The 21,003-nt window shown below is 38.1% G+C and overlaps 1 protein-coding gene across 5 annotated transcripts in view; it reads left to right on the top strand.

The window, feature by feature from the left end:
• The window catches only part of ZMIZ1 (zinc finger MIZ-type containing 1), a 335,118-nt gene that overhangs the window by 218,349 nt on the left and 95,766 nt on the right, over nucleotides 1-21,003 (top strand). The gene's annotated exons all lie outside the window — the stretch shown is intronic.

Raw genomic sequence — 21,003 nt, 5'->3', positions numbered from 1 at the left:
TTATTCTGTATGGGCAGGAATGCCTGAAGCTTTCTGACGGGGTATGGTGGTACTGCGTATGGGTTGAAACCTTCTGAAATTGTATGGTGGCCATCTCGACTGCAACATGGGCTATGGTATATGCTGTGACAGGGTCTGGGCGCTGATCTGCCTTCTAGAGAATCTTGATAGAAGTGTGGAAGGAAGTGGTGTGTTCCTGTTCTGTGTAAGCAGGATCAGACCTGTGCAGAATCATTCACTGCCTGTAAAGGGACAGAAAGCTGGGATGAGAAGCAAGAGTAATGTCTGAGGGCAAAGTTCTCAAGGCAGTGACACAAAGCTGGTGGATCATCATACCTCTGCTGGAGGCTCAGTGGGATCTTTTGGTGATTAATTACCAGTTATACTGTGAGATATCTCTGACACATACCAAAATTCAAAGTTTGTGACTTTACTGCTAATTTGAGAACCCAAGCCATGTGTCAAGGCAAAGAAGTCAGCTGAGCAGAGTTGAGGAGCCAGTCTTCCTGTGGAATCCTTGCTGGGAGCTATGCTTCAAACAGACCTCAATTCTTTTGAAGGACAGCAGAGTGGTTTTCATTGTCCCCTTGGAACAGCTATGTGTGCAGAGGCATTTCAGCAATTTTTCTTTTCCTTTGATTGCAATATGTGTTGTAGCAAACACTGAAGGTAATGTTAGAAAAGCAGAGGGGAAATCCTAACTTCCATGTCTGGCTTGGCACAGTCCCTTTGGTTCAGTCAGCACTACAGACTGCCAGGCTTCTGTAGCTGAAAGTATCTTCTGTGTTCCTCATATTTTTGTGTTCTGGTAGAATTCACGTCTTCGTACATCAGTGACAAATGTATGCTTTCACTCGGATTGAGTAGAAGAGCCAGAATTTCCATCCCTGGGATGGGTTATATTTTCAAATCTAGGGAGGAGGGGAAATGTATTTGCCCCATATTTAATAAAATCTTAAATTTAGTCAATCATATAATCCTAAACTGTATAGAAGGATGGTGACCTCTAAGGATTGTCTTCAAAAAGCCAACACTGATACATGGCTGACAAGCCTCAGTGTGATACAAATTACTCTGGAGTGGAGTTTTGTAGAGAAGACAACAAAACTAAACTAAGGATGTGGAAGGACTATGAGCATATATATATATATATATATATATATATATATATATATATATATAGTGAACTAGAGATATTTGGACTGTGGTTTGAAAACATACTGGAAACTTGGAATAGTCAGACATGAATTAGATACATTGCCCCATGAAAGGAAACTTTATTCTGCAGGTGCCATTTAGTCTACAAAGGTGAAAAAAAAGTCTATACTGTGCCATTGTTCTATTGCTGTGTTTATTTGCAATACACCTATTGCACCATATTTTTATCTTGGCTTTCATCTCTCTGTCCAAAACTCTACTTATCATGAGATCAGTAAAGCTAAAAAGGTTGCAGAGAGATTGAAAAAATAAAACTATGCTTGAGAAAGCTTATGTGTACAGAAATAGCTGTCTTACATAGCAATTTTTGAGTCACTTTTTAAGGTCCCATGCCTAGAAAATTATTTGTTAGTGATAAACTCTTAAGCCTCTTCCCTGGAGAAGAAGCCTTGATTGCTGTGTACAGGATGGTGAGACACTGTAGATTCAGTGTTTTCCATGTGCCCAGACCAAACAGCATCTGTCCCACACTATAAAACAGTGCCCATTCTTTTGGCAGCTGTTTGTATGTTTTTAAAGCAGTAGTGATGACAGAGCTGAAATAGTTTTATTCCTTTTACTGATGCAGCATAAATAAACAGAGCAAAGAAGGGTGAGGTCACACGTGGGAGCAGAGGAAATGGACAGTAAATGCCTGTTCAGCCTGTAAAGTTGGAAAATTCTAGACAAATGAGTTACTGTGGTGGAGCCTGGACCTTAGGATAAAAATATGACTTTTAGAATGAAAAAAATCTATTTGTGTCCAGGGAAACACCATAATGGGCTAATTCAAAATCCAAAGTAATGGGGATGGGATAATGAAATTTTGTGATATCCGCAGGTTCTCCTTATGGCATGTGCAAGTTAACAAGCAAATAATATCCCCAAACCAAAAATTACTAGCTATATGGGGGTTTTCTGCATCTCTTTCAATCCCAATGTATTAACAAACTAAATAGCTTTGAAGAAATTGACAGTGGGTTTTAAAAGAACTGACAGTTGTCACTTAGAACATACTGCTTAGTAATCTAACTGGGACATTTTTAGTCTATGCTCGTGTCTCCACATATACTCATGAAGTAGATACATAATTGATTTCTTTATATTGTCAGCTTTCTCTTCAGTTTTAATTTGAGGCTGGACCTTTTTAAAGTTTTTTTGGTGCTCTTTTGACAGCAGAAGTTTAGGGATCTGACAACAGATTTTGTGTAAATGAAGGGTGAGCCATCTTGCTAGGTGCAGATGCACACCTTTGTGGGTGAGGTTTCTGAAAGACCATGAAATCAGTGGGATTTCAGATAGATGTTTTTCAAAGACCCGTTGGTATTTTAGCTGTGTAATGAGCAGTACAGTTAATGCGAACCAATGCATAACAAATTCTTTGCCCTTGCAGTTGGGTGCAGCTCAGGCACCTGGCAGTGGTTCTGTGGGTGGTGCAGCCCAGCCATCCCAGCCTGGTTGTGGTACAGAGCATCAGGGAGCCCTGCAGGGAGCTCTGTGGATCAGGACTGGGATGGATGGCAGTGCCTTCAGCACAGATGCTCTGCAGGGTTCCTTGTTTGAGTAACTCTTCCTGCAGTGTTTTTCATATTGAATCCAGTTCTTGGTTTTCCTTCTGTTTTCCTCTTCCCCCTGCACTGCTGTTTCCTTCTAAATCCACCTTTAATTGTAGAATGCCTGCAGTTAATAATGGCTGTCATGTATTCCAGGTTTTAAAAGGCCATAAACACAGAAGAATGGGCTAAAATAGCTGAGTTAAAAGGCTTGTTAAAGATGCTATCTGTGTGCTGAATCCAATTCATGGGCATGTTAAAAGACATCAGATTTTCCTCTAGAGGTGTTTAGCAGAAATGCCTGACAGGAGCTGAATCTTTGATCTTGCTGTTTTTCTCTAGTGTGCTGTGAAGGTCCCTCATTGTCTTCTTACCTCAGGGACTTGAACCATTGTTTCTGATGACTGGATCCATGATGTTCCTGTTCTTTTCATTCTCCATGCAGTTTTGTTATTGGGGTTTTTTTGTTTGCTTTGGTTTGGTTTTGTTTATTTGTTTTATTTTTTGAAATTAATTTAATTATTTACTGTTTTGTGACTGTTTTTACATTACCCTAAAATATCCCAGATTTTGAGACCTGAACAAATGAACAAATAAGACATTCACAGCAGGCTCTTCCGCACTGCAAGAACTAACAACATTGCTAAAGGATTCCTTTATAAGTTTAATTTCTCTGTGAAATAGCTGCTTACTTGTGTATTTTCATTTGTAGCGTGTGGAACACTGCTTTTAACTCTTTATGGAAATGGAAGAAAAATTTTGTCTTGTAAAAAATCAATCTGACTAACAAAGAGAGAGACTGGACCGCTACATGTCCTTCAGCCTTGAAACTATCATTATTATTATTAGGTCTGTGTTTATTTTTTGAGACATGCTTAGCTTCTTTTTGCATGTCATGGGTGAAGATGAGTTGTTCAAGTGCATTCCTGAACCAGAACCTTAGCACTAATCCTTCAGTCACTGCAAAGAATAAATGAGGGGCAAAGACAAAGGGCCAAATTAAAATCAGCTAAATTCTATTCAGATGGGCTCTGCTTCAGCAAGCACATATCTAATTATAAGCACAGAAGTAGGCTCACTGACGTCAAAGTTAATTAAACTGCTTAAATTTAGGCACATGCTTAAATTCTTTGCTGAATCAGTATTTTTGAGCCAATGAATAATAGGACAGCATTGCTGGTCCAAAGCGTGATTTTTGTGGGTGGGAAGGAGTTTAAACTCCCCTTTGCTTCCATCAGTCCTTCTGAGGTCTGCCTGCTGGCATTTTATTTGAGTCCCAGTAGTGAAGGAATGTGTCAACATGCTAAAGTTTCTTATAATGTTTGCCAACAATACCCAAACCCAACAGCTGGATCTCTTTTAAGGCATCTTTCCTCCATGAAGTGTGTTCTGCAGTATGGCAGGACTATGCCCAGCACAGTAACCTTTCCAGCTTTGTGTTCTGATGCCACTCCTATGACATAAATCCCTTTGTCCAGTGTCTGAAAGGCAAATTACTAACTCATTTTCATAAAAAAAATAAAATGAAGAAAACATGTAGATAGAAGTGTTAAATGAAGAGTTCCTGATATACAGGAGCACTTTTGATTTCACCAATTATTTTCATTTATGATGTTATAAATTTATGACTAAATATTTGTGACATCATAATATTAATAAAAATATTACAAACCATCATGAATAAATATATAAATGATCATAAATATTATTTATGACATATATATTATTTGTCAACCTTGGCTCTTTAAGGGCATAATAAGAATTTCCCCTGTAGGAATATGAAGGACAACATGATACTTTTTGCACAGAAACACACATGAGAATTTGAGTCGCATTGTGTATAAGAGCTGGGGCTGGTTATGAGCTTTTCACTATGGTCCCCACCTAAGTAACACAGTAGAGTTGCCCTGATGTAGTAGCAAGGGATTAATCAAGGAAGTGCCCTGCAAAAGATCAGGTTTCTTCTATTTGGTAAAGCTCACACCATGGAGACTTAGGGTCTGCAAAAGAAGTTAATTGAGTCATCAACAAGAATAAGTTCTAAAGAGAAAATCAGCTAGGAGAGCCAAATATATCTAGACTTGTGTCTTAAATAGTATTCAAGATTTTGTTAATGTGTACGTTGCCTGCTAATCCCTTTTACCTGGTGCATAAGTCTAAAGCTTAAATTCGATCTTCATTTAGATACCAGAAAATTACATGTATTCATTTACGTATTCATATCTTTGTGGTTTAAAAAGAATAATTAAAAATCACTTTCCTTCCTAGTGACACCTGCATCAATTTGGCCTGTAGTGACTGAAAGCTATTGCATTTGGAAAAGTGTAACATTAACTCTGCAGGCAGCTCTGGTGGAGAATGAGTGACTTTGTGGTCAACATTTGTCTGTATGGTGTAGTTCATGTCATGCCAATTGGCAGCTGTGCTCGCAGTCTAGAGCAGTGAGCCCACAGGTGTCTCGAGTCAAGTCAGAGCTTCAGTTTTACTTGCTTCCCCTTGCTAGGTGAGGTGAAGTCAGGAGAGAAGGAGCAGCTGTGGATGAGAGAACTGGGCTACTGTCAGTGACACAACATCAGCTTTCCTCTGTTGGGTCTCCCACACAATCCTTTTCTCTGGCCCAGCAGCTCATCATCGTGCCACTGGCCAAGAGTACAAACTCTAAAGAGCTGGAGCAGCTGCTGATGATGTGTGAGTGGAGTTAGAGGAAGGAAGCTGCTTTCTCACTAATGTAGTATAAATTGTCTTTCTGCTGGACATACTCTCTGCCAGCAAAGTAGAAGGAAAGCCCAAGCCTCTATGCTGGTCTATCTTTTTGTGTACATTATTCTGTTATTGCATCCAATGTCTCTCTAAGATGATGATTTAATTAATTTAAACCAGCATATTTCTTCACAGATTTTCTTAGGTTTTTTCTCCATATCTCCATATTTTGCATACAAGCATGATGTAAGTGTCAAACAATGTCTGTTCATAACAATGATCAAAGTGGGGACAGGGTCATTTTATACATAGAAGTTGTATAAATGCATAACATGTTACAGTAGAACATGTAATAAAATCACCTAAGTGGGCAGATTTAATTATGATTGGATCATGTTACTGAAGGTCTTGAGTCACAGCTGGGTCTTCAATAAAGACTTGTTTTCTCTCTTCTTCACAGCCTTCTATCTGGATTCCCATTCCAGTTTTCCCCAGGTGCTTCAGAGGGATGTAGCAGGAGGCTGTTACAGCCAGCCCTGTGGTCTCTTGAAACATGAGGGCTTTGAAATCTTTGTTTAGAAGTGTCTCAAATATCAGTATTTGAGATTGCTTTTAAACAATCAGTTGAAGAGAGAAAGCACTCATATGCCAGCCACAGGGAAGAGTTCTTTGAGGAGCATTTGCCATGCTTCATTCTTTTCCTTCTGTCTTTCTGTTTCTGGGTGGCAGTTAGGGGACAGTTCAATTTTGTCTTTCATACTTGCATTGCAGAGAGCAGGAAGCATCCTATGGACTCTGAGAAAGACTCCTATCATAAGGGGAAACTACTGTCCAAAGTGCACGTGTGTGCAGGGTGTGAGCAGTTTGAAGTCTCACCACGATGGGTAAATTACTTTCAGATTCAAAAGGGAAATCACACATTCTTATTGGAGAAGCTGGAGTGGAGCATCTCGAGAAAGCATTGCTGTCTGACCTTTAAAGCTGTTGCCTCCAGGGCAGAGTGAAGCAGGATATGTGCCTCACTATTGACTGTGACATTTCTGTCCTAAAAATAGAACACTACAATCTCTTTCTGGTTCAGACCGGCACCCTCTGTGGGTATATGATATTCACACAGGTCTCGATTTTTACAGGGTTTTAGTAGCTGGATTTCCAGATGGAATAAATGCTAAAGGCCTCTAACTGGGACAACAAGGTTGAAAAAGAAGGAGCATACCTCACTGTGTTTTTGTTTGCTGTAGTATAGAAAATGTTTCCTGTGGAAACCTACAGCTTAGTCTGAGTCTGCTGAGATCAGAGATGACTAATCCACCTAGAGAATCCTTCAGCAATGGGAAGTGGCTGCACAAATCTATGTAAACCAGGGGATTCTTTCTATCTCCCTGATTTACATACTTAAGAGTTATTATAGTTTTAACTACAAGCATAAGGGTGTATTCTGAACCATAATAAATGGGGTTTTTTTATACTCAAGGTAAAGTGTTGATTCTATTTTTATTTTTGAGCATGTTTTGTCTATATGCAGAAATCAAGCATTTTGTGAATCTATTCAGTTTCTTGCTAGTTTTGATGACTATAAAAGGTAGCAAATGTGAATTTACACTGGACTGATAGAAAACTGGTAAGGAAAATAAAAAATTGCATAATGCATTTATGTATTCTCTGGCCAACACTGTCAGTCATCCAAGGCCATGCAGAACAAATGCACAAATCCTGTTTAGGTGAATTCATGTTGGCTTTCATGTTAGTTGAGTTTCTCATTTCATATCAGTGGTAACATATGGGAGTTACTGATCATGAGAATACTAAGAGAAACCTTTTCAGCGGGACATTGAGCTTGGGCAAGCTGGCATGTTTAGGTAGAGTTCAAGTTCCCTCTTACTAAATCTGTTCAGCCACCTACATCTTAATCAAATCACAGATGAAATAATTTTAGGTCTCAAGAAGTCTTTTTGATGTTTTCAAGAAGACCACATTCGCTTTGAATGTTGGGGAGGACCCCTTCAGTGCCCTGAGAAGGAACTGACACACCATTTCAACTGCAGCACAAAGAGCTGTATCAGATCCCCTTCAAATGACTAAGACACACAGTGGAAGCATTACACTTTACAGTTCTTTGGGGAAGATGCAATTGGTATAGGGGAATAGTCATTTGTATAGTTTGGGCAGGAAAACACAAGTGCTCTGTTAATCCACCAGTCACCTGCACAGAGGAGACTTTCAGGTGAAGATCTGTGGGACCAGACTTCTGTGGTTGCTTGTCATCTTGGAGAACTGACTGCTCTTCTTTCAGGGATGGGGAGAGGGGACAAGAAATCGCTGTGTTGCAAAGAAGATAGGCTCATCCCTTCTAACCCACCTACTGCTTCTACCCTACACAACTTCCAGTGTTACAAGGAGGTCATTGTAGGTCTGTAACTACTGAGCAGGAAACACATTCTTCACATTAATAAGCAGTTTCCCACAACAAATAGCAATGAGAACTTTTGGCTTCTTCATTGGAAAGAATAATACTAATTGTTTTGGCAAAATAAAGTGGCTAATAAGAGCTCCTTCCCCACATCCCCCTTTTTTCAGGTCAGTGTGGCACATTCCAATTTGTGTTTGCTTCGAAGCATGGGAGGAATCCCACATGGAGGGGGAGGGTGGTTTCTTCATGCTCGAGCATGCAACCCAGTAAAACTTTTATTTTCTTCATGTACCCCAGTTTCAGGGTAGTTGGGAGGATTCTGGATTTCCCCCCACATGCTGAAGGAATGCAGCATTCTTTGTTTTTCCATCACAAATGAACTGAAACTCGTAATCTCTGTACTGAGCAGAAGTGATTAAAATAGTGTGGAACAGATGGTTTAAAAGCTGCCAAAGACTGAATCTTTTGCTATTTTGTTTCTTGAAACAACTACATTAATTCCTGAGTCAGCTTTGAGGGTACCATCATAACTCATCTGAGACAAGAGGGCATGCTTGTTTCTCTATCTTTGACTGCCAATTAATAGCAACTAATTATTTTTTTTAATAAAGCAATACATACTAAAAGCTGAGCTAACATATTTTCATGAGGGACAAAAAGGGAAGTTTTTCATGGAGCTTTTAACAATATTTTTTCCTTGGAAATATTGCTGCTTGTGTTAGGGCTCATTCTGTGGAGAGAAAAACCATGTTCCAGTTCTACTGGAGTGAAGACACTGCAGTACTTTCAAATGGTATTTGGTTTTGGTACTTAGGGTTGTGTGAGTTTGGTGATTTGAATACACTGATTTGTACACAAAAATTTCCACACAATCTTGTGATGCAGAAAGCCCTCATAAAGCTGTCAGTGTCAGGTGTGCATTCCCTGCTGTTCCAAGTGAACAGATAGCTTCCACTGAAGGCTTAAGACCAGGGGAATTGCAAACAGCAGAGTTGTATCCCCCCCAGTGCAAGTTGTGAAACAGCATCTTGCTCTTTTGAGCTGCTTTTTTTTTTTTTTTTTTTCTCATAAAGCCATATTCTGTAGCTTAATTCAAAGAAAGATTTTTTTTTTTTTTTTTTTTTTTTACTGTCAAGCCAAAGCATGTCAGCTATGAGTGAATGTGTGATGGCACAACACACCATACTGGCCTCTTCCAAGTCTTCCACTTCTGCCATGGAGCTACTCCAGCAGAAAATCTCCAGTTTTATGGGCTGAAAATTATGACAAGGTCTTTCAATGTTCCTGGACACCATTGGTTTACTAATGCTACTTAGAGTGATTTTTATGTAGCAGTTCTCTGCTCTCAGGTCTGAATCTGTTTGAAGAAGATTTTTAGAGACTGATTTTTGTCAATTTAGATAAAACTTACTGGTCATATAATTTTTGTGAAACCTTGTGACATTTTTCTTGTTTTATAAACTCCGCATGAACTGAACTATTACCATTTTGTTGAATTGATCCTAATTAAATTTAATGTTTTCAATCTGTAATCTTCCTAGCAAAGTAACATTTATTTTTACATATTTGATAGTGACAAATCCCAGCCTGTATACAGTACAACAGTAAGTGACTTCTAGAAAGAGGGGATAGGAAAACTAGGCTGAATTTTTATTTTTATTTAAACATGGTTTTAATTTTGTTAAGGTTTGAAGTTTTAAATTAGAATTTCAGAGATGTAGTAACCATCTGATTTCTGTAGATGATGCTGTGTTTAAGCAAAGCAGTTTTGAAAAATGAAGTCTTGCTAAATGTTTGCTGAAACTAAATTTCGTGGTCACCTCCACTCACAGTGATGGGAACCAATCTGTTTGTCCACCTCACTTTTTCCCATTGTAACATCTCCCTAAAAGAACCTTAGGTGGATGTTCTTTTCTATCTGGGCTCTTCTGTGAAGTAAAGAACCTAACCTGACTTCTGGAAGATGTAGCTAGAAATCAGGAGGCAGCTCAGGTCTGGGGGCCATCACCAGCAATGCCATTGCACATTTGACACTTGGGTTCTGGGGAGTTTGTCCCCAGCTCTTCTTGGTGGAACTTTTGCTGATCTATATGCTGCAGGTGCAGTTGATAAATCTGGGTTGTTGCAGTACACCTGAGGCCCACTAGAACTGAGTAATGTTTTACATTTGAAATATTTACTCTATTTTGCTTAAGTTTCTCTAAGGTTTAAAGGCTTGGTATTAAATTGGTAGGGTTTTTCCTGGTTTTTTTTTTCCTTCAAGGAATGCAGTATCTCTTATTGGTCAAACCTTGCTTAATGGATTTTATATCTCCTCAGTTACCAATTATTTTCTAAGGCACTAGAAAGTAGGTGAGAGGAGAGGAAGGATTTTGAAGGATTTCTATTGAAACTTCTGGTCTTGTTTATTTTTTTAATTCTCCTAAATAGTTGACTAGGAAGTGACGTAATTGCATAGACTTTTAATTTCCTCAAGGTTCTGTGTGGTCTTCATCCACCTTCTCAAATGTTGTCTCCAGATGTTTAAAATCACTTCCTCCCAATTAGACATCTGCTCCAAAGTGACAAAGTGTAAGACCACATATGTCTGAAAGCCCAGTGTACTCAGCAACAGTTTTTGTTAGTAGATATGATGGAAATATTTTCCCTTGCCTGAGTTTTTAATGCACAGACAGTGAGAAATTGCTGTTTATTGAACTGCATGAGGTGGACTGGGTGCTAGCTTGAAGTACACATTAAAAAATGTCCTGCTTCCGTATAAGTATTTTGGTTGTATCTTGTTCAAGATTGTCACTTGCTCTACCACCTAAGGGTTATTTGCTGTCCACTTAGGGTCTTTTTAGATCAAAAGTAGTGATGTGAGCTGATACGGTGACTTCACTATTTAATTAGAGGGAATATTTAAAAACTGTCTATTTTCATATTATAAAAACTCCTATTTTATTTTATTTTTTAAATTAATATCTTATCTTATTTTTAAAATTTGGTGCAGTATGTCTGTTGTACCAAATGAGGATTAATGTAGCCAGTGCCATTCTTTGATCAATGCCTAGTAGTCTTTTCTTGGAGTGGCCTCAGGGTAGATGTATTCAAGAGAAAAGAGATTGTGAATAAATGGTAATAAAAGTACTGTAACTGGAAGAGGAATGGAGAAAATAATATTTTTTTTTTTAAATTTGGTTTTCAGAGGTAGAATATTGCATATTGATGGCATTAGGTAAAGGTAACAGAAGATTAAAAGAAATTAATTTCTGAAAATGTCAGAAAAAAACAATGGGTTTGTGCTGTGGGGAAGAAACCATAAAAAGGAAGCAGTGGCAAAAAAAAAAAAAAAAAACAAACAAAAAAACTTTGCTGATAGAAATTCACCAATTTATGGCTAAATTAACACTTATATGGAAAATTAATTTTAAATACATGCAAGAGTTTATGTGCATGTTTTTGAGATACTATGCTGTTAGAAAGTATCATTCTATAGGTTATTACTCCTTTTGTTACATGTTAGTCTACAGGCATGCAAGCAGGTGGTGAAAGAATGAAATGCTTTGCTGTGTCAGTGCTGTGAAGTAGATGTTTTTAAAGAGTTTTTTTGGAGGGGTTGCAGTGGGGGAAAGCAGAATTAAATATCCCATACATGGAATCTGGGTTAATGTTCAGGGACACAGCCTACTGACTAAGCATTAAATGACAACTGTAAAGTGAAATGTTTTCAATAAACGTAACATTTGTGCAAGAGAAATCCCTAAGCATGAATCTCTGAGTTCAAGATGCCAAATTTGGCCATGTAGGCATGAGAGCTGAGCTGTGACTGGTGTGCTCATTGTGTGTGTGCAGCTGAACAGCTCCTGATGGCAACGAGATAACCCAGGCCTTATTACAACCCAAACCATAGCAAAAGGCCACTTAGCCAAGTGAACAGAGTTTGAAACTCAGTTGTTATAGTCACATTCTTGATTGTAAGATGTCCTTTTAAAAGAAAGAAGTATCTCACTTAAAGCCTTCTTAAACATATAATGTTACTTTCTTAAAAAAGTTACTGAAAAACTTAGTTCTTGCCTTACTATTTATGAGTGACCTAAACATTTGTTACATTGACTACCAGCTGTATTCCCTGTCCTAAGGAGGTGACATCATCTGCTGCAGTCACCAAAGAAGAAAGTGCAGAACTTTTAAAGGATGTAATCTGTGGTTTTTCTGGTGCCCTGATGCAGCACTGGTGGGTTGTAGTGTTGATGTTACTCACTGGTACTCTCATAGGTCCCATGTGAGATCAGTGCCATTTGTGCTGAGAAACTCTGCACACATTTTGAAGGTCCTTGCTATGAATAACTTTTACTGAGATAGACAGGAAAGAGAGCAAAGGAAGGTAAGGGTTGGAACAGAAGAGGTGGGAACTGAGTTAACCCTGTCAGAGGACTGGGAACTGCTATCTTGAGTATCCCCACTTTCTTTGTCACACCACTGTTTTTCTGCTGGTGCCTTTTTTGAGAGAGAAGATAAAGAATTTACGGTTTATGGTCATGATGCTTGCTCCTGGATTTGAGATGGGGCCATTAAAGGTGAGTAACCTCCTGTGGAAATGGACAGTGTTAACTCAAAGAGCTTTTAGACTAATTACAATTTGCTACTGTGAGATCTTGTCTGAGAGCAGTCAGAAACCCAATTTAACTAAGCATCTCAGTTTGAGGATCATGTTTTTATGAGATTGTTCAGGGCAGTGCAGTCAGTGACAGAAGGGAGCCAGTTTTGCCACAGGGGACTGAGTGCTCTGTATCAGTACCTGGCTCAGTGCCCCCAGAGCACGGTGACCTCCTCACCCCCTGTTGCTATATCCTATAGATGTACCAGCAGCCCTGTCCCTGTCTGTTCCCTGAAGTAAGGATAGCAGGTGAGCAGTGGATTTGCTGTTAAGCACTGCTATTATTGATTACATTAATGTGCTGAATTCCTCCCAAGCATGCTCAAGTGGCGACACAGTGACTTCTTTCCTTTTCCACCTCTCTGTTTACTGTCTTTGTAAATAAAACAAATTGTATTTGGCGCTGGGTACTGCTTTTATTTTATAAGATGCTGGGAAAAAATACCTTCTTTTCTATGTCTCTGTCCTTTTTTTCATTTAAAAATGCAGAAAGCAAAGTGTGCCACGTTGCTTGGGAGAATTTGGTCTAATTTGGAGGAACCCCCAGTGTGGCTGCCTCCCCAAAGCACACCTCAGTCTTGGAAGCTGTTCCTTCTCCTTGCTGCTGCCTCCCAGAAGGTAACAGGGGTGGCTGCTCCCTCTGTCTTGGTTGCTCCTCCCAAGGGCACCACTTGCTGCTCTGGTAATTAAAATAATGTATGGATTTTCCTTCAGGTTTACAATCCATGTTTGAGCTTACTTGCTAGCTAGCATTGCAGCTGATTGACACGCCCATCTTCAGTAGCGTTCTGCACACTACAGAAGTGTTTTCTCCTACAGATTTTTTCCTTACCTTTGCATTCCTCTGTCTGCAGGATGAGTACCCTGAAAGAGCATTGTTGCTTAAATATCAGCTCTTTAATCTGATGTAATTATTTAGAGAATGTTTTCATGTTTTTGATTAAATAAGATCTCTCAGTCAATACTTTGTCTGAAAGCAATATAAATATTTTATCAGAATAATGTAAATTGTGTTATACATTTTGGTAGGTTTGGAAGGTTGTTACTTGCTTTCCTGTGGCATTCTGTAAGGATTTAGACCTTTTTTTATGCCCTCAAATTATTTTTGCTGTTGTATAAGGCAGTGTCAAAGTCTTAAGAATTTAGTGTACTTTTAAAGCTAAAAGTTATTAAATAGTACTGATCATTTTTGTTATGGTATTCTAATCTTCCTTGTGTCTCTGGGCAGTAGTGTAATTCCAGTGATTAGTCATTAGAAAATTACTGACATAGGAGCCATACATGTTCAGTTTAGTTCATCTCTCCCTGCAGCACTGGTGATACTTAAAACATGATTTGATCAGTGGTTTGGTTTTCTTCATTTCTCATCATAAATTGACAAAATTTGCATGTTTATTCCCATAGTACAGAAACTGCTTGCATGGGTCTTCTGCTTTTGCTTTTACATAACTGAAAATTTAAAGATACATGTTTTTTTTTTTTCCTAATTGCTCTGTTGCTTTATTTTGGAAAAAGTATTCAGTAATGCAACTTGAAACTGCAACAGAAAAAAACTAAACCAAGAATGTGTATATATGTGTATTTTTTTTTTCATCTGGAGGCCAATGGAGAGAGTACAGGTGAATAGGCATGCACTGGGTGAGAAGTGTTATCATATATGACATTCCCTGGAAGCCAGTAAAAAAACTGAAGCAAGAGTAACCACCTCTACCCATGTATGCTACTTCCTAAAGTCTTCTCTATAGAGGTATTGCTAACAAAAATTAAGTGAGACCTTTTTGTTTTCATAGAAAACCCAATAAAAAGTTTGTTTTCCTTGTGGGGAGAAATAAAACTGTGCTGTAGACTTGAAATAGTTTGCTTATAGTGTAGCAGGGTTTGCAGTCAGTGGGATGTATCTGGAATGGGAGTAGGAGCACAGAAGTGACATACTGAGGGTTGTTAAGAAACTTAGGTTATCTCTCTCCCATCTGCCTGTTTGCACCAGTGTAAGAAAAGTGACAAACTGATTTTTATCTTTGCCTCTGTCTTTCTCCCCCTTAGTCCCAGGAGCATGACAAGATTTCCAAGAGAGTTAGGAGGCATATAAGTCTTCTTAGCTTGCTGAAATAGTCACTTCTCTCTACTAAATGAGGAAGCTGTTGAGGAATGGTATTGAGAATTACTCATTAACTTCTTTGCTCTGGTTTTGTAAAGCTGACTTCCATTTCCCCCTCTCTGACTTTGATACAGGAGTTTATGGCAGTCCCCCATGATTCTGGTCTGATTGAAGTGAGGAGACTCAGGTCACTAAACTTGGCTCCTTCAGCAGAGATAAGAGCTACCATTAAATCCCAGAAAGATACAGCATATGAGAGTGCAGATAATACTAGAATATAAACCCTAATTTTGTCAGGGCTATAAATATTAAAATTATAGGCCTTCACCCAGAAGAATGTCTTAAGAGAGGTAAAGGTGATTCAAAGCAAGAGAAAGGCAATTTGGAGAGGAATTCTTATACATGAGAAACTAGAAATGGTTTTGATGTGATCTGAGGCATTTGGAAGTTTCATCTTTCCTTCTGGAAAGTCCCTGCCTCATGAAGGTTTGTCTTTCTAATACCTCATGACAGAAATCATCTTTAAGCAAAAACAGAATAATTTTTTTCTATTAATGTTGGTTATTGTAAATATGTTTACTAATGCCTTGCCTAAAGTAAAAAGAAATGTAACGTTTGTAACATTATTTCTCTTAACTTTGGTAAAAAGTTTGCTTTCACTCTACTAGCTTTTCTTTGTTGCGATGTGAAAGTATATTACATCTCCTTTAAGGAAAAAAATGTAACAGGACTTTAAATTCTAAACCCCACACAGCATTCTTCTATCAGCAAGTCCTCCAGACCCAGATAAGTGGCCTACAGAGTTACACTACAGTGTGTTAAGCCTCTCTTAAATAACCTGCCAGCAGTTTTAAATTGAAAATGTTGATTATAAAGGTGCACTAGTTAGTAAATAGTCTGAAGAGTTGACATTGACTGTTTGGCCAAAAGCTAAAAGCTGTGGTAATGACCTGTGGTTTCTCAGTTCATGGATGTGCTGAACTGAAAATCTGTTAAAGATGCTTGTAGCAGCAGTAGATTAAGCACTTTCAGAAAATCAGACCAATTATGCTTTCTGAAGTTGAAGTACCAAAAATTTCATTTTCTTATCTTCTCCAGATTGTACTCTCTCATTTAAGTTGGTCTCACTGCACCTGAACTTTCACTTCAGCTTTTGAAGTTAGAGGAGATACTTGAGTGTGTGTTCTCAAAGTACTTTAAGTAATTAAAAGAAATTAAGTGATTAAAATACAGTTGTCTGGCTAAGCTTACAAAGAATATATTTAACTCTAATGTTTACTTAACAGTGGATTTAAATATGAAACAATAAGTAAAACCACATTTATGGCCTAAGGAAACATTCCAAGTTTTCCCAATTTTACTTTGAAGGCTTCATAAAAAATAGCTGCCATCAAACTTCCCATTCTAAAGCTTCTTCTGTGAAATATTTAATCCTTAACACTCAGTCTTTTGACTGTGGACAGTCAGCCCACCAAGATAACAGTGGACAGAGAGACTCCTCTGATGCATATTGATTAAAAAGAGGATAGTTCCTGTTGTTCACAGGGGACGGATTCTAGACTTGATCAGGCTATTTCAAAGTATCTCTTGGGACAAGATTCTGTTCTGGTGCCTGTGCATCATAAAAGCACAGCTTCTATGAAACTCTCCATGGGATGTTGCAGGAGAGAAGTAAGAAACAGTGTTAAATACTGTTGGATGTTTTCCAGATTATGTATATTTTCATTGCTGCACTATTGCTCCATATTCTATCAGAATGTAAATGATTTAACAGATGGATGTAGTTATTAGAAGAGCTTGAATTTGAATATTCCAAGGTGTAGACTTGGTCTTAGACTCAAAGTAGGCTAGATCTATGCTGGAAATCCTCTAGTAAAATAGGATATGTTTATATGCATGCCAGAAGTCCTCTTTTAGTGGTATCACATAAACCCTCAAGTGTAAATTTAATTTCAGTGAGAGCCCAATAAGGGCAATATAAGGCATAGCCTCTTGCCAATATGAACTGTGTAGCTTGGTAGTAGCTGGCAGCAGGGCTGTCTTCTGTGGCTGTACTGCTAAATATTTCTCAGGCCTAGAAGACTTTCAGCATCCTTTAAAGAAATATACAGACTGCTTTAAAGTGAAATATGCAGAAGATGGTAAAAAGAAAAACAAAAATGTGAGTGTAGCTATTTGGTAGGAATGTTCCAGGTATGTGTCAGTGATCTCAAAGTGAGTGATGCTTCTGTGTGGTAATAGTTTGTTCTGGTAACTTCATGTTCTACTGTACTCAGCTTATTTAACCTACAAGCTATGATGCTTTTAAATGAAGCACAGTTTAAGAAGGATTGAATGCTCTTAATGCAATCCCTCTATATCCATATGTAGGTATATGGTTATTTATCTTGTGTGGCCTTGTATTTTGTTCTTAACTATTGTATTTTCATTATTTTATTTCAAGAAGATGCAGTTATGCTATCTATATAATAAGGAAATTTTTTTTATATCTAAGTATTAGGTAGTGAAGGGTTAAAAACCAATGTTCCTATTAATGTAGAGAAATGCTGACACAAGTTCTTCAGTCCTTTTCCAGACAGAACACCCATCTTTAATTTGCTCCTCTCTTTACCCATATAACATTGTACATCTGTCCTTGAAAACAGCTCCTGCAGCATGAGTGTAGCCAGTGGAGTGAATTTAGCAAAGGTTGCTGTCTGTGTCCTAGCAGTGCAGGCAGACAGCCTGGAGCTATGACTTATAATCAGCTGAACAGGTATATGAATAATTACTAAAGTTAGAAACCTGTGTTAATTGCTGGGTTTAATCCTGTTCTCATAAATTGTTACAGAATCACCCCCCTCTAGCATTAACTATCACCCTCCTCCTAGCATTAACATGACAAAATGAGTATTTTTCTCAGTTCATAAGTAATCTAGTAGATTTGGGAACTTCTTTAGTTTTAAGATTCTTGCTAGTGTTTAAGCATGCCAATACTCCCTGAGAGTCCTTTTTATCCACTTGGAAACTTTGGGGCCTTGAAGTATTTGAAGTTGACTGAGAGTTGGGTTTGCCAGTTTCTGAAAGCAAAAACTGATGTTAAGCTGTTGTTTCTCTTAAAATTATTGTCTACTAAGAGGTCTAACTCTGAGCAAAGCCACTTTCTTTTCAGACCATTCAGTTTTTTCTTCAATCACTCTGATTATCAAAGAAGATAAGATATCAAGAAAACTATAAAGAATGCCTCTCTCCCTCTAGTTCTATCCTGTTGCTAATACAGAAATCCTCAGCAAGTGGGAAAAATTAAAGAGCACTCTTAGAAATTGATTAGAGTATGAGGAAAGGAGCAGCAGTGACTGCATTTGGTCTTCACCAAGAGCATTTTGCCTTATTAGGCTACTTAGCAAGCTAAACTGTACTTCATCTCACAGTCCTCTAAAAATAACTCTGTATGGCTTTCTGGCACATTGATATAAAAAGTGTATGATGATGGTACATGGGGTTGTTTAAATACAAAGCTAGAAGCATGAGCTGGCCTCCAAATGATGAATGTCTTTGTATTCCAGAATGGAAGCTTTCCAAGACAGTGATGCATAGCCACCAATTTGTAACTTTTCTTTTAATTTGTAACTTTGGACTTTTATCAGTTTGATTATTATATAACTCCTCATATGTTTGATATGGCATCATGAAACATCTGAATGCACTTTCAGTGGTTTTCTGCACTCCACAATTGATTTGAAGAAAGTGACATTTGGTGTTGTTTTTAAAAATAAATAAATAAAAATAAACCACTGCATCTCAACTTTCTCATTTCAGTGCTCTCACAGTTCACTCATAGCACAGAGAAAAAATTCTGTCATGAATTTTCCTGTGTATGGAATGTAAATTGTGAGGGTTATGAAGGACGTGTCTTCTCTTTACATCTTTCCTTACTGTCTTTATGTCCCACTCAGGATGTTTGTCTCACATATTCCTTCTCACAACTGATACCTTCCATATATTAGTGGATTAGTTTTAAAAAGTAGTAATAAAAAGGATATAAGCAAATAGCCTAGATTTCCTCCCAAACCCATTTTTGGAGTAGAGGCAGCTGGGTGAGATGGGTCCAAGAGGGGTCCCCATGCAGAGGGGAAGACAACTCCAATGGAGCCAGAAAAGCAGAGCAGCAGCTTCTCACACTGCTGTGAGGAGGCTGGGATATGAAGTGTCAACTAGATATGAAGGCTTAGAAGGAAAAGATAAAAGAAAATCATCACTTAGCTCCAATTAACCCACAGCTTGCCAGAGGTGGGGCTTCTGCTATATGCTCAGTAAAACCAAATATTTTTAGGGAGGATATATTATTAACCATCTTGAAAAGCAGCAGAAAAAATATTTTCTTGAAGTGCATACTAAAATTTTCTAACAGAGCTAGTAGTCCTCATTACATTTGAAAGTCTTGCTTTATTATAACAAAGTTTTAGTACTTTGCAGAACATATGAATGCTGAAAGATTTGTTTGAAATCTAAAGAACAATTAATCAGATATTCCCACAAAGTGTTAGAAGGCTAAAAATGTCTAAACTACATGAGAACAATCAAAGAGTTTGCAAGATGTGGTATAGAAATATTTTATCCAAACTTACTGGAAAATCTAGAAATCCACTTGACCATGCTGAAAAAATGGATGTTGAATGGAAAGGGCGTCAGTTAATTTTGATTTCTTTCTGATTTGCTAGAGATATCCTGAGCTCTAGGCTAGCCACTGAAAAAAAAAAAAAAAAAAGAAAAAAAGGGCACTGAAAGCCATTTGTGTCATGCTCCAGTTTACCAAGGAATTCCACTGGAAGCATCCAAAAGTTAGAAAAACAATGAAGCTCCCATGTCATAGAAAGCAGATTTTAAAACATACATTAGCATTTCTAACAAAATAGATACATTAAAATAAGGGCAGAACATCACAGGTGGGGTAAGTTGTATCAGTCTTTAAAATTGCCTGATGAACAAGTTGGGATGTGAGGGTGCAGCTGCAGTGGCTCTGCTGGGTGTGAAATAGGGCTGGGGACGGCTCTGAGCTGATCCCATCACTACAGTGATTCCATAGGTCTGTAAAGCCTCTCTTCTGACTGCCACACTACATTACAGATGTGACTTTTTTCCTTATTGTACTTTGTTCTTGATTTCTACGTGCTTTGGTTACTTTTGCTAATACAGTTTTTCATAGAAGTATAGCTGTGAAGAGAACCAAAGATACAAACATAATTAATGGATTCTCTGTGTATTTCTGAGTGGTTTTTTGCCTGGGCAGCAGGCAAAAAAGGAGATGCTGTGTTACTACCTTTTGTTATTTCCCTACCTTTTTTTTATAAAGCCTAATGCAGAAGCTGGCCAAAGGGTATGTACCTTGCTCATAGAACTCTTTGCAGTGTGCTAATCTCTTGAACAGGATAGGACTCAATCATGTGAGAGGGTCTTTTTTTCCTGTGCTTTTAAATACTGGGTTTTCCTTCCACATGTCTTTTTGGAAGGCGTTTATTTGATTATGTAAAAATGAGTTATGCATGAAAGACACTTGATACAGAGGCAAAGGATTTTAATTTTTGTTTTTTCAAGTACATGGTTGATTTTTTACTGGGATGCAGCCCTTAGATTTGTAACAGCTTCAACTGATTCAACCTACTGTGAAACATTAAGAAAAATCGACAAGGCCACTGATCCATGTATTCTGCGTATTTCAGCTATGTAATTGTAAGCCTTCTAAAGAGTTTTTTGAATCCCTTGAATCAATAGTAAAATATATACATATCCAGGGAACTAATTCTTGGGCAAATAACCTGCTCTAGACAAATACTGTAAGGAACTACCCTGCTGTGTTCAGCAGTGCAGCAAAACTCGTATGAATAAAGATTGGCCCCTGAGATAAACCTCTAAATCTTTGGTCATAGAAAATTTGCATTGCTAAAGGATTATATTATGACTCAGTGGGCAATAACTGCTATTACAGCTACTTGAAGAGATTTTCCTTACCCATTTATGCTTTCTTTCCCTGCTCTTTTCTCAGCATACCTCTCACAATGATGTTACAGTAGAACATGATGCTGTCCCTCCTGTACAGTCTGCTTGATACTGAAGTATCCAAATGGGTGATTTGTTCTCCACTCCTCTGCAGCCTCTCCTTCTTTTGCTGTTGGTGGTCTGCATCTTTGTTACAGGTGTTGATCTCTTTGATTAAGTTTTTGCAGTATCACCAAAAAGAGGCAAGGCAGGAGAGAAGTGAGAATTATGCCCAAAGGCTACCTCACCTGAAGCAGTTGAAGATAAGCATCATGCTGTTTGTGTTGAGCAATCAAAGGCACCTGAACATACGAACGTGTTCACGTCATTACCTTGTTCACCATAAAAAATTGGTGTTCCATGGGCATGTCTGTTGCATCTTCACAACTTA

This window comes from Lonchura striata, chromosome 7 (assembly GCF_046129695.1).
Source record: "Lonchura striata isolate bLonStr1 chromosome 7, bLonStr1.mat, whole genome shotgun sequence".
In the NCBI taxonomy this organism is placed as follows: Eukaryota; Metazoa; Chordata; class Aves; order Passeriformes; family Estrildidae; genus Lonchura; species Lonchura striata.
The sequence above is the reverse complement of the archived record's forward strand: the minus strand, read 5'-3'. Positions and strand labels throughout refer to the sequence as shown.